The following is a 14,087-nucleotide window of genomic DNA, read 5'->3' as shown; positions in this document are numbered from 1 at the left end:
ATTAAGGATCGGACATACTAAAATATCTCGCATACTGTTTTAGCGTACTAAATAGCATGTTAGTATGGAATTTCGGACACAACCCAAGCTTAAAAATTAGTATGTTTTCATAGTATGTTATACATGAGAGACACTTTTTAGGAAACAACCTCCTCTATTCCAGCTTGGATAGATGCAATTTTCATGTTTATGGACCAGATATATAGAAGTATATATTTACTTTTTTGATTCTTTCATGCTCTTGCTATTAAACAATTTCTTTACAGTGTGTTGTACAAGGACCCTGTTAAAGGAAACATGACAGTTTCCCTTCTTTATGCACCTTATGGAAGTAGGTGAAGTTGTGCCAGAAACTCCTACTCAACATAATTCACACAGGTGTGACAACAAACGGCCCTCCTTTTCTTTCGTCTCCTTCTTTTCTTTTGTTTTCTTTTCTTTCCATGCCCAAACACTCCAGGACCCTGATCTGGAGACCGTGTTGTAGAAAAACACCCGCTATCCTCCCGTGTCTGTATTTTTGTCCTCTGCGCTGCCCCTCTTTAGCTTATCATCCCTTTGTAGAGCACACAGAGCATGCATACTTATCTCCAATGGTGCAAAACACAAACAAACCCCCCGCATGCTTGAGGGCTTCCATCTGTCAGAGGAAGCAGACATGAGACAGATCCACATGTTGGAGTAACACTGGCCAGACCAGAGGTATCATCGCTGGGTTCTGTAGACAGAGCACAGATAGAACATGTAGATGCAAAAAGACACCTGTGCAGTGATCAAAATGAGGTGCATAACAAGCTTTCATGATTAATAATCTCCCGTCTGTGCTGATAAGATGAAGAGCGGAGATATCCTACTACAGCTCAAGTGGCGTGCACACACAATCAACTTTGTTTTCTGTTTGCTAGACCAATCATGTCATGATTATTCTTATCTGCAGGCTGCCGAAATCCTCTGAAGGTCATTTTGTTTATTTCCGAAGGAGTTCCCAAAACATGCTGTACGTAAGTCTTTGTCATCAGGATTGAGATGACGCAGACAGCTCCGGCTGCGCACAGATTAGCCTTTGAAATTCCTACATCCAGTAATTAGTGTCACCCACTGCACGCACTGCGTCTGCTCTGGGTGTGGGTTTGCTCCCTGAATGCTGCACACGCACAGACACTCTAATTTCCTGTTAATATCTGAGTGTATTTGAGGATAAACTCTGTTTATTTTCCGTGTGCCCAGAGGGTTTCGCCGTGTTAGCCTTGTTAATCCTGCTGACAGAAGACCAGAGCTCTTTGCCATCTCTGTGTATTTGTCTTGCTGTGGGCTGTTTTGGTAATTCAAATACTTTAGACAATGTAATGTCACGATAAAGACTTCTCCACTTCCTCTGTGTTGTCTCAAATGGATTAAAGAAAACCTCTTTTTTCTGCCGGGGTGTAAAGGTCAGACGCTGTTGAGGTGTTCTGAGGTCACCACACATCAGTCATCGTGTTTGTTTTGTCTGTCTTCTGTTTTGCTAGATTTAAGTCTAGCCGGTGTAAAGCCTGCGGTGCAGTGCGAGTGATCAGGAGAATGAGCTCCAGATTGTTGCTTAGTCCTTCACATACATCTTCGTTTATGTCTTCATCGTGAAAGGCTCCTTATACTGAGTGAACTGTACCCATGACGCGTGATTAAAATCTCCCTCGTTGTGATTTGTGTTTGTGTAACCTCAGCGAGCCGAGGTCCGGCATACCTGGATTATTGCCGGAGTTAAAGCCTTACCTCCCGCGGGCCCTGCCATCAATCAGCACAGTGCCGGTTAGCGCTGTGCTGGATTAGCGCAGGTTTGACCCCCACCAGGTGTGCGCGACCTGTGTCGCCGTCTCACGTCTCGGCCGCGGTGTCGTGTTCTCCGGTGCCTCCCCATGCGCGTCTACCTGAGTAGAGGCTCACTGTTCCACACGCCATCACCCTGAACCCAAAAGGCCCAATCAGCTTTGATCCCACCCTGCGGCCCCTGGAAGTAAGTGGGGTCTAATCCCCAAAAAGCCTTAGAAAGACACAGAGGAATGCCTGGCACACAGCACACCATTCACTCAGGGATTAGACTGAGAGGAGCTCAGCTTCACACAGTCATTTACTCCACTCACTCTCTGTGAGGGTATACGTGTGGGTTTGTGGTGTGTGTGTGCATGCTTATGTACATGTATGCAAATTCTGCACATATGCATACAAAATAATCTAAAAACCTCATGAAGACTGCCAGAAAGCCAGGTCATATTAGGTTGAATGCTAATTAGCAGCATAATAAAAAGAGGTTTGGCAATAAACTCTTTGATACTTTAGGCTTATGCGAGTTTTCAAAGCAGCGAGAGCTCCAAAGAGGCCAACATATCTGTGCCAAGGCTGAGGCACTGGTCCAAAAAAAGATTAAAAAAATGAATAAAATATTTTGTCAAATGAAAGCCGCCTCCAAATTGGGGCTTTGCGATACAAAAAAGTCACTGATTTTTTACTATTTTTCCAATATCATTATACAGACGTTAACATTTTACAAAGACACTTTTTTCACGATATCACGATTATCTCACGATAAGGAAAATGTATGCATAATCACACAGTTAATGATGAATCCACTGTTTCATTACATCAGACAAAACACTGAAACAAAACCTTCAATTGCTCATTTGTTAGTTTATAACTCTGAATCATTCATTTGGTCTACAGAATTCTGTAAAATGATGAGTCCACTGAATGCCGATAAATTATAATGTTATTGAATTATAACCCAAAGCCCCACTGCCAATGCGCACAATACAAGCCAAGTGCTTATTAGGCGAAACAAAGACATTACGGAAATTTCTGGCTAGTTCGCGTCATGTCTGAAGTTAATCCCCGTTTCCTCAGTAATGAAATAACTTGTTCATTTGTCAGTCTGGAGCCTGAAGCCGCTTTCTAAACATCTGTAACCCAGAAATCAACAGCAGCGGATCACCATCCGGTTTGATCACACCAACACTCCTCCGAACAGATTTTTTTTCACCCTCGAAGGAGAAAGCTGAGAGCTGAAACCTGCTGCCTTTAATTATAGCTTCATTTTCTGCAGCAGCAGGATTATGTTTGTCCGCGAGAAGTGCAGAGGCCCCGTCTGTCAGCGCGCCGAGAGGAGGGATGCAGTAGTATCAGGTGGATGACTGTGTTATTCAAACTCGTGTCACAGATGCACGATGTCGCGGTCAGCGTCGGTCCCGTGGGGTGTGTGTGTTTTAACAGGTGCACGGTTGAAATATATAATGATGTAAAGAGTGATGCTCGGATTTGGCGTTAAGTTGATGGTGAAGACAGTGAGGCAGCAGACTCATCGATCTTCCGCTGAACCTGGAGCGTGGAGGGAGTGATGTTGATCCTGGCTCTGTGCCACTGCTCTGAGAGCTTACCCATATGTGACCGTATGTAATAGAGCGATGGAGCACCAGTAGGTGGATTTCTGTATCATCTAATGTAAGAGACGTGTGTCTGATTTATGATTTCTTCTACCTGGGAGTATTCTCGGTAGCTGCTTCAGTGAAGTTTTTATTTGAGGAGAGAATATGAGCCATCTGAATCAGGGGCTTTGAGACCCTGCTATTGAGTCAGGCCTGTGTCTGCAGTAATAGACCGTATGTGACTCAGCCAGGGCCCACAACAAAGGACTTCTTTAAACATGCAGCATGTCGGACACACACACAGCCGGCTGTGCTTTTATCAGCCAGACTTCCATGTCTATTTTCCGGTCATGCATGATACAACGTATCTCCTGTCAGGGAACCTATTATGAACCCTGAATACTCAAAGTGCAGATATGGTACAGTGTCTCTGTAGTGATACATGGCAAGAACCTATGAACCATAAAGGGCCCAGTATGCTTAAAACAAACTACTTATATATACATTCACTATTTTTCTCACATAAACATATTGTATGTATCCTTATGGTTTACCAAACATGTTCATTGTATTGTCTTCCTCATAAAGTATTTGAAAGGCAGATTTAAAGAATATTTTGGAACCAGCATTCTCAACCACGTCGCCTACAAAATTACTTCCCATCCAACTAAACTGCATAACCAAAATACGTTTTGAGGGAAACGTATTTTCTCCCGGATTACAGATTACATTTTTAAACAGTTTCAAACACGTGATTAACGTTGTATATTGAAATAAAACAAAACGCAACAAAACAACTGGGATAAAAAAAAGTCTGGTGTTTGTTGGATCCGTCCACCGCACCTCCCACCTACCAGTAGTGGACTTTATCGCTTGCTATACCCGTTATTATTCAAAAACGTTATTGTTCAACATAAATTTCACTCGCGGTCGCTCGGTTTACTACGTCACCTGCTCTGTGCGTCGCTCGTTATACTACGTCACTCGCTGCAGCCGTTCGTAGACTTGCAAAGGTATCGAAAATGTGGTTCAAGACAGTTAATTAATGTAGCTTTCTCGGGTCTTAAGGAGCTGCAGCATTTATTCAGGGACAAACTAAAACCTAAACTGTACATTTACTACTACTAGACAACTTTACTGCTAATTCTTCTCTGCTTCGATTGCCAGCACCTGTCTGCTCTCAGCACATCCACCGCCTCTCTCTCTCTCTCTCTCTCTCGTCCACACACTCGCACTACGCACGGAGGTATTTCTTGAATGACGCACGCTACTCTTAATGTATAACCTCATGTGAATTATCTAATCAGAAAGGCTGGATGAAAACGACTACTCCAACATAACTCCAGAGCTGTCAAATGCACTGCTGCACCCGTAGGAGAGACTCTCCGCTATAAGAGCCGTTATCGGCACGTCTCTGTCATCATCTTGCTTTGATACGGTCTCATATGAGCTGAAACAGAAGAACTTTCCCAACATCTCTTTCATGTTTGTTTCGTTGAAACCGGAATCCACTTTCTATTTGCTGCCATATTTGTAACATTGGCTTTAAATAATCTAACCATTATGCAAAATTGTCACGGTCAGCTCAAATCATCGCAATCAGGCGATTATGTAATAATTGCGACAGGCCTTATGGGAACACTTGTTGCATTATGGGTTTCATAAAGTGAAGCACAACATAGTGTTTGGGGGAGGGTCCCCTGTTTGATGATCTGACAAGCACTGAATAACTTGTTTGAATCATACTGAGGCCTTCATGGTGTTTCTAGCGTTAAAGGGTTGTATGGTTCAACTGAGAGAACTTTATTTCACCATCGAGTTTCTGAAACTGTTTCAAATCCCATTATAGTCCATCATTTCACACAATACAATTCCTTCATTTTAACACCTGTTAAAATGACAATAAATGGGTTATTCTTGAAACTCAGAGGGTTTTTTACTCAACAGTTTATGTTTCTACAGACTGTTTATATTGGCGGTCGAGCATATTTACAATGATGAGGGGAATATCTGATGAGAAGATGTTGCAAATAAAACTTCTTCCCATCGACTCCCATATAAAAGTAGTGTTGAAACAGTGGTCTGTAGCTATTTCAGCATGTTACATCTAACATTTTTCACCCTGACAGACCTCCGAGCGGGGCTGAATACCTCTGCAGTAAAATGATCCAAACTTATGAAGGCAAAATGGAGATTAGGGTGTTATATGAGCTGTCCCAAAGGAAGCTGACAAATCAAATGATTTGTTATGGTGGAGGGAATGGACAATGCTCTCTGAGAGAAGCTGAATCATGAGGAAAATTGAAACAATAGTGAAGAAAGATTTGGCCTACTTCTTACCACACATGTCCACTGCTCTCTCTGTTGGTTTTTATCCCTGCAGTGCAGAGTGAGGCACGTTTATGGTTTGCTGTTGAAGCAGAATATCATCCTAAAGGGAGTTGGAATGGGTACAGTCAGGCAATCATGTCTTGGCTCTGCATGGACGAGTGCAGTCACTATCACACAGTCATTGTGTTCGACTGGAGCTTTTTTTGTGTTTTGTGGGTTGTCATGGATCCTGCTGCACGGTTGTCAGAGGGGACTAGATTGTTTTTATTGTTTACATGGGTGGTTAAGGAAAAATATAGGTTATTGAGACCTTGCTCTCGTGTGTACTCACACACAAATCATACCACAGGGGGGAAATTACACTTGGCTGGTGTGGCAACAGGCCTCTAAAGTCGTAATAAGTGAGCGTTCAGACCAACCTTGGACAAATAAACTGCGTGTGTGACTGGACGTGTCCTTCAAACACTCAGGGTGAAGGATTTACTCACCCAGCACTGAGTGTGTGTGTATAGCAGAGGACATGGGGCAGGATGTTTAGCTGAAAGTTTGTGGATTGGCTTGTGCTCTGCTTGGCTGCAGATGTGGGCAGAGAGCTGGAGTGCTTGTCAACCTCTGTATGGTAATGAACAGGGTCAGAGTAAAGGGTCTGCTGGCCAGGAATTCTGCAGTGTGTTTTTGCAGAGAGCAGCAGTGTGTAAACTTCTCCACTGCTGTTCGTCGAGTCGACACATTTTTATTGCTTAGTCTTTGCAAGCTGTTGTTTGGATATTTTGATCCTCCAGTGAAGCCCTACTTGGAAACAAGTTACAGTCAATTTGTTTTGCAATGATTAAAGGAACAGTGTGTAGGATTTTGGGGGATCTATTAGCCGAAATAAATATAATATTCATAACTATGTTTTCATTAGTGTATAATCACCTGAAACTAAGAATCGTTGTGTATTCATTAACTTAGAATGAGCCCTTCATATCTACATACTGGGGAGCTGGTCCTCTTCACCGGGAGGGGGTCCGTCTTGTCTGTGAACTCTCCGTATAAAACACTCCCTACACGCCGCAGTAATTTAACTAACCCACTCCTCTCAGCCAAAAGGCTGCTGCAAGTGGCCGACAAACAAAAGCTCTAAAAACAACCAGCACCAGAATTAGATCTCCACACAGGCATGTAATGTAACACATTAACTGCAAAACCGTGGTACCGCCAGCCGCCGTCTGACTGCTGTTGCTCCTAAAGTAGTGTTTTTATGGTAAGGATGGCCTCTGAGTGAGGCGAATGGCGTTACCACGTTTTTTTCACTCGGCGGCTCACGTTACCGCAGACTAGTAAGCGGAGGAGTGAGCGTAGGGGTGTTCAGTTGGTTGCAATCTGCAACCACACCACCGGGTGTTGCCAAATCCTACACACCGTACCTTTAAGAGTTTACTATTTGAAATTCAGCTTTTAAACTACATTTACTAAATCCAGTAACGCTGCATTACTTTTAGACTTTTGAGAAGTTTTGCTGTCTTAACAGGAGTTGGAGAGGCGGTGCATTCAGTGGAGCATTTTGTCCGGGATGTGTTAATTTGGTGCAGTAGCTTTCTCAACACTGGTCTGGTTTATGTAGATTTGGCCATCCGTCCTATTGGTAATAAGATTGTACTCACTAAGTTAATAGCTAAACAAGAGAAGAAGAATGAGAAGTCATGTGATTAGACAGCCAGTCTTATTTGGAAGAGGAAAGTTATGAAATTATTACCCAGCTGTGGCGTACCGTACTCCTCGCAGGTTGTTCCTGTTGAGTCTTGTTTAGGGATTATTACTGAAACTTTGGGTGCAGTCTTTTTGTTTTTACCTTCAAATAAAGTGGGTTAGATAATCTTGTATAACTATTGGCATATATAACGTGTCTGCTTGTGTTTCTTGCCCCGTCAGTATGTTGCCGTGCTCTCAGATCTTTGCAATTACTTTGGTGAGTACATGTCATAACCAGTACAAACGATGACCAAACACTGTAAGACCCGAGTTGTAATAAAGCGGAATTATCCTGCGTCACTTACTGTCACTGGGGTTTACTTATTTTAGTCACAAAGGCTTATAAAATGCACGCTGATCAACAGCTGCAGCGTGCAAGTCAACAGCAATAACTTGCAGTTAATGTGTTACAGTACATGCGTGTGTCGAGATCTAATTCTGGTGCTGGTTGTTTTTAGAGCTTTTGTTTGTCGGCCACTTGCGACAGCCTTTTGGCTGAGAGGAATGAGTTAGTTAAATTACTGCGGCGTGTAGGGAGTGTTTTATACGGAGAGGTCACAGACAAGACGGACCCCTCCCTGCCACACTAAAGCAACAGCAGAAGAGTGCGTGGTTTCATTCAGTCCGCAGCTCGTCAGTCCTGTTTTCACTGGTTTCCTTGGTGACCACAGGAGAGACAGAGACGGGGGGGAAAGGGTTGCACATCACTGGATAAGATGCCAACCGAGGTCACTGAAAGAGAGAGTGACGCCAAGGAAAAGTTTACGAAGCATCTTTTATATAGGTCAACCAGGGTCACGAGGGAGAAGCCCGGCTCCATCGGGGCTTCTGTGTTATTGTGTCCCGCTTAATAAAAGTGAAGGGTGTGTGCTGGATCGTGAGCCTCTGCTGCACGCTTTTATTGGACATCTGCTGTTTTCAAGTGGAGGAAATGTTTAAAGAGTGGCGGGTGAGTTTGTCGTGCGGCCCGTCCCGACTACATACTATCTCAAATCGGCATGCTGCAATTTGACAGCTGTGCCCACCACTGACTTTAGCCACAGCATTGACTTTTTTGTTATTTGATACCACTGAGACAACAGTAAATTAGATTTATTCCATTTTTAGATTCACTTAAAATTCTTGGGTTTTTTATTCTCTTGAGTTTGCATAAACACCAGATTCTCTCCCTGTTTTGTGGCTCTCTTTGAACACAAACTGCCTCTTCTGTTGTTGTGAACACGACCACACTCACTACACCCCAAAACAAGTGGTTAACAAACAGTGGAGGCTGATCCGCTCTGCTCAGTAATTAGAGGCAAAGGTGGTGAGTGATTGTGAAACAAAGCTCAATTTTCCTGTAATTAGTGTCTTTGAGTGCCTCGCAGGTATTCTCGACAGTCTGGACCAAACCAAAGATAGTTGTGGGTCTCTCATGATGAAGCCTTCTGGAAAATACAATAAGCAGGAAGTCTGATGGGAGGGAGGGAAGGTGAGGTCTACCCTACAGCTGTCTGTGCCCAGTGAGGCCAGTCTCCTGTCCCAGAATGCCAATGGGAGCACATGTCTTTAGGCTGGACAAACACCTCCGTCAGCAGACCGCAGTCACCCCACCAGTCAGACCATTCAGCCCAGCGCTGCGCTGTAATTACACACCACTGCCTGCTGTGGGAGGGGTGTGGGGAGGGGTGACCAGACTGAGATGCAGACGCCGTCACTGCCGTCAGCATCACTACAGGCATGTGCTGGAAAAACAAGAGAGAGTGAGAGAGACAGGGAGAGTGAGTGAGAGGGAAGGTGAGGTAAAGACAGCCCTGTCTGGGACAGAGAGGCGGGAGGAGACCCTCCTCCTTCCTGTGAAAGATTAGAGGCTGTGTGTGCGAGCACATCTGGATGGGCTGGAAGAGCTGAAAGGACTGATGTTAGAATCGGAAGGAGATTAGTGAAACAACGCTGCTGCCTGGTCACACTGAATCGGCGTCTGCAGCATGTATGTCTGTTGAGTGTGTGTACCATGCCTGAAAATTGTAGAAATACACATGCATGCTTTTAAAAACGTCAAGTAACAGCTGTAGTAGACTTCTGATCACACACCTTACTGTCAGTTTTGGACCTTCTCAAGTGGAGGTGCAGTTACTTATTCATATATATATTATATACAAGTAGAAGCCAGAGTAGTGCAGATTTGCACAGCCATATAAATTGTTGCAACTTGACGTTACGAATTTGCTCTTCTTCTGCACGGCAGACTCTTATTGTACAGTTTTATTCTTAAGTATGTTTTTCTGCACATGTCAATCAGAAAACACAGCAAATGCAATGCGGTGTAAAGGTATGGCCACACGTGCAAAACTAACATTTGCCTCCTGTTTACTCACCTTTTAATGCGAGCGGAGGGGCGAAAAAAACATTTGCTTCCGGTTGTGACGCAAATTTGCATCTTTGCATTCGAAGTGCAGTTCAACTTTGGCGAACTTTCAGGCAAATATCGCCTCAGGAGACGATGGTCATCGCTTGTGTGACTGTGCCTTAACTTATTCTCTGTGCATATAACAGTAGAGCTTTGAATAGTGTGTCTTGAATCTTAAACATCTACTACTAAGTCAGTTATTTGGACAACTTTGCGGTGTGTATGTTATTTATGACAGAGCAACAAAATAAAATGAGAAAGCTGACATTATTCATACTCAATAAAAAATATGTAATTCCTCTCGACTTCAATAAAAAGTGAAATTACTGACTTTAACACAACTCCAAAAAGTACAAGTACATAAATCATGTCCTCAGGTGCAGTAACCAGACTTAATATAATTACTTATTTTCCCCTTGGTAGTGACTGACGGAGGTCTAGCTCTGTGGAGGGTGTTGTTAGGGTAGTGTGGCCCAACGCTGCCTTGGCTTAAGTGTCTGTGCTGATTGATGAGGTGAGGTGTGTGTGTGTGTGTGTGTGCACGAGGCGAGAACCTCTCTGACCCTGCACGCTCTCACCTCAGGGTCCTGGAGGCTATAGCTGCTGCAGGTCTTCGCAACACCTCACCTAGACTTGTAAACCAGAGCAGATGTAGACCAGCACTTGTTTTCAGCTTAAACACAGTGTGAGGATTCAGTCTCGCTCAGCTCACCTTTTACTCTGGGATCAATTATCTGACCAATTGTTATGGCAAAGCAGCGCTTCCCTCTCACCTGTAATTACAGTTGAACCTGTCCAGTGTGTGGGCTGAGAGGTGTGGAGGCAGAGGGGCAATTCCAAAGGAAGGAAATGATGAAGTGTGTCCCACCCTTTGAGTCAACCACCTAATAAAAGCAAGCTGGGACCCTGGGAAAGCACAGTCAACACTGGGGTTCAGATGCAGGTTTGCACTGTGCAGTGCACAGAGGCCAGTCAGCTGTACGGGAGGTGGAAGCTGCTGATGGTTCTGCTTACGCTTTAATAACAGCTGGGATTGATTTGAGTCAACCATCAGCGTAAAGGTCGCCCCTGGTCCAGTAACCTGTGTAGAAGAAGACCCATCTCAAGATAAGGGTTGAACCAATGGGCTACCTCCAGTTTTGAAAAGTTAAGCCAATGCTGAAGTGCCTTAAACTTGCATTCTTTCTAATAGCCAGCAGGGGGCGACTCCTCTGGTTGCAAACAGAGGTCTGATTGTATAGAAGTCTATGAGAAAAATGAGCCTACTTCTCACTTGATTTATTACCTCAGTAAACATTGTAAACATGAGTTTATGGTCTCAATCGCTAGTTTCAAGTCTTCTTCAATACAGCATGATGTTCATTTAGTAAATTATGGTCCCATTTAGAGTCAAATAGATCATAAAGCAGGGGATGCTTTAGGGCGGGGCTACCTTGTGATCGACAGGTCGCTACCATGGCGTTGTCTGGTCTGGGTGTTGTCCTTGTTTTCGTCTTCCAACTTTAACCCTTTCACAGTGTATTTTCAGTTCATGAAAGTTAACATTTTGTTCGCCTAAAAATGTCTTGTGTTCGGTTGAAGCTCGAACTCTCTCGTGTCACTTCTGGTTGCGAAAAACCAAGCTGGCAACCGCCAAAATGCCAAACTCAAGGCTTTAAAAACAAAACAGTATTCCACAAACCAATGGGTGACATCACGGTAACTACGTCCACTTCTTATATACAGTCTATGGATCGAACATGCCTTATATAAGTTAAGTTTAACTTGAAGTTTAACACTTAAAAGAACCTTCCTTTTTGATAATAACATATTTATTGTCTTACTTATTGAACTGACTAAACTAAAGACTATAGTTGTGAACCAGCTGTGAGACAAAGGCTCACATCTCTCCCACAACTTTCATTTGCTTCACTCGTGGTATTTTGTTTCTAAAGTAGTTGAATTATGTTCTATACTGTACACAATGTAGCAGATCTGCATGAAGAATAAGTTGCATTATCCAACAATGTGGGGCGGCAGTGTGTGCGTGTGTGCGTGCGTGCATGCGTGCGTGCGTGCGTGTGTGTGTGTGTGTGTGTGTGTGTTTATCTAAAGGCAGCAGCATTCTTCAGTATGTCCGAGGTGCTGCGGAGACAGAGACAAACGCCTCGCCTGGTTGGCTGTCAGCATCTGGTCACTAATGATGCTGCGGCGCTGAGCTCAGCTAATTGACCAGACAGAGATGGATCAGGACCTTGCACTCTGCTGCGTCTGCTTGCTCTGTGTGCGTGTGTGCGTGTTTTGATGTTTGTGTTCACAGCTGCTGCCAGCCCCCTGTACTGTATCTCCCCACAGGAACTTCAAACTTTGAGATAATACAGTTAGACTAAAGAAAATAGTACACACACACCTTTTTATACTATATATCTGTCCACCCTGTGCTGCTGCAGACCGTATGAGAGCACAACCAAAGTCTCACTCGAACATTTATGAAGCTCCTGAAGGCCTGTCTGTGTGCAAGCTGCTGAATCTTTGTGCAGAAGAACAAATAAACCTCAGTAGGTGATGAGCCTCGAGGAGCAGGCAGTCGGTGCAGCTGTGTGAGATGTGTGTTTAAGGGCTCTGGTTGGCAGGACTAACTGGGCTCTTAGCATGAGAGCTCTGGTTTATTTTCACTGGGAGAATATCACTGAAGGAATGACCTTGGCCCATTAATAATACAGCCAGTGTGTGTTTGTCACACGTGCACTTTCTCACACACACACAGACACAACCCTACACAAGAGCACATGCACACACACCTCAGTCTTTAGAGCGAGAGGTGCAGCTGCAGTCCTGGTCCCGGTGCCCTTGGCTCTCACTCTGGTGGCACCAGTAAAGCTCCAAGTGCGTTTTAAAGGGCCAATAATAATAGATTTGGAATAAAGCTCCCATAATGATAATATAATGACATAATAGTAAGAGCAGGTTGTTAATGCTTCTGTGGAATCCAAATCGAAAAGGTTGCTGCTTCCCCCTTCGGCCCTGTTCACACTTGGCTAATAAATGTGTCTCTGGTGTTGAATCACAAACACAGTTTATTACCAAGGCGAGCTACTGTTCACTCTCTTTCTGTCTGCATTGTCATGTAGGGCTGGGCGCTATGGCCAAAATCTTCAATCACGATACATATAATTTCATATCTCAATAACGATGTATATCACGATATAGCAGTTCTCTGGTAATTCAATAAATTAATCGTCTATATGAAATAACCACATGGTAAAGCCTATTTTTATATTCTTGACAAATGAAAAGTATTGAGTATTTTCTCATTTAATTAGGAACTTTTGTGCAAAATAAATTCATTAATTAATTAATAAAAAAAATTCCAGCTATACACTGACTATGTTTACATGCATGCACACAAATACAGAGTAATCAGATTAAGACAATAGTTTGATGTAACTACACTGGGGTATTCCCATAAGCAGAATTATTGGGTATAGGCATTCAGGAGTTGAACAAAAAAGCTGAATGAATGAATGAATGAATGAATCCTGTTGGAAAACACTACTCGCAATTTATTTTAACCAACATTTGAGTCCACCTTTACACATATATCCTATTAGACAGAACCCTGTCCCGTCCTGAGCTGTATTGTATTCTGGGGTAATGGAGCTTAAAGGTTGGAGAAGCTGGTGACTGGAAGGTTGCCAGTTGGAGTCCAGGTTGTTAATCACATTGAGTGGTAACATAAAATGTGATGTAAAAACTAAGCTGCAATCTTCAAATGATATTCCCTCAAAATATTTCACATCAGATTCTCTGAGAAATTAGAGTTGTGCTTGTTATTATCAATTTAGACGACGTAATTGTGTATCAAGTTATGTCGACATATGATTTCATCACGATTCCATTGAAAGATGATAATTTCACATATTGAAGCTATTGTCATGTCTCACAAATCTAATGTGAGCAAGAAAATGAAATGTAACCACAAGTGATAACTCAATACACATTTGAAACACGTTTAACACCTCATGTGAACTGCAGTTTGTCTCAGCTGGATCTGGATGCTGTTTGGATACAAGATACAAAACACAGTTTTACAATGAATATTTAATTTAAACAAACTTTAGCGAGTGGTCAGTTTACTCACCTACAGTGTGTTTCATTTATTCCAGCAGCGAGGGAAGTGAAACACGGGAGAGAAACTCCCGTCAGGGTTTCATCTGAGGCCCAGGGGGGCGACATGTGTGGCTTGGCAGACCTGTTGC

General features: G+C 43.3%; 1 protein-coding gene across 4 annotated transcripts in view; it reads left to right on the top strand.

Moving 5' to 3' along the window:
* emid1 (EMI domain containing 1) overlaps nt 1-14,087 on the top strand; it is a 63,934-nt gene that overhangs the window by 29,178 nt on the left and 20,669 nt on the right. The window lies entirely within an intron of this gene.

This window comes from Sebastes umbrosus, chromosome 8 (genome assembly GCF_015220745.1).
Source record: "Sebastes umbrosus isolate fSebUmb1 chromosome 8, fSebUmb1.pri, whole genome shotgun sequence".
Lineage (NCBI taxonomy): Eukaryota > Metazoa > Chordata > Actinopteri > Perciformes > Sebastidae > Sebastes > Sebastes umbrosus.
The sequence above is the reverse complement of the archived record's forward strand: the minus strand, read 5'-3'. Positions and strand labels throughout refer to the sequence as shown.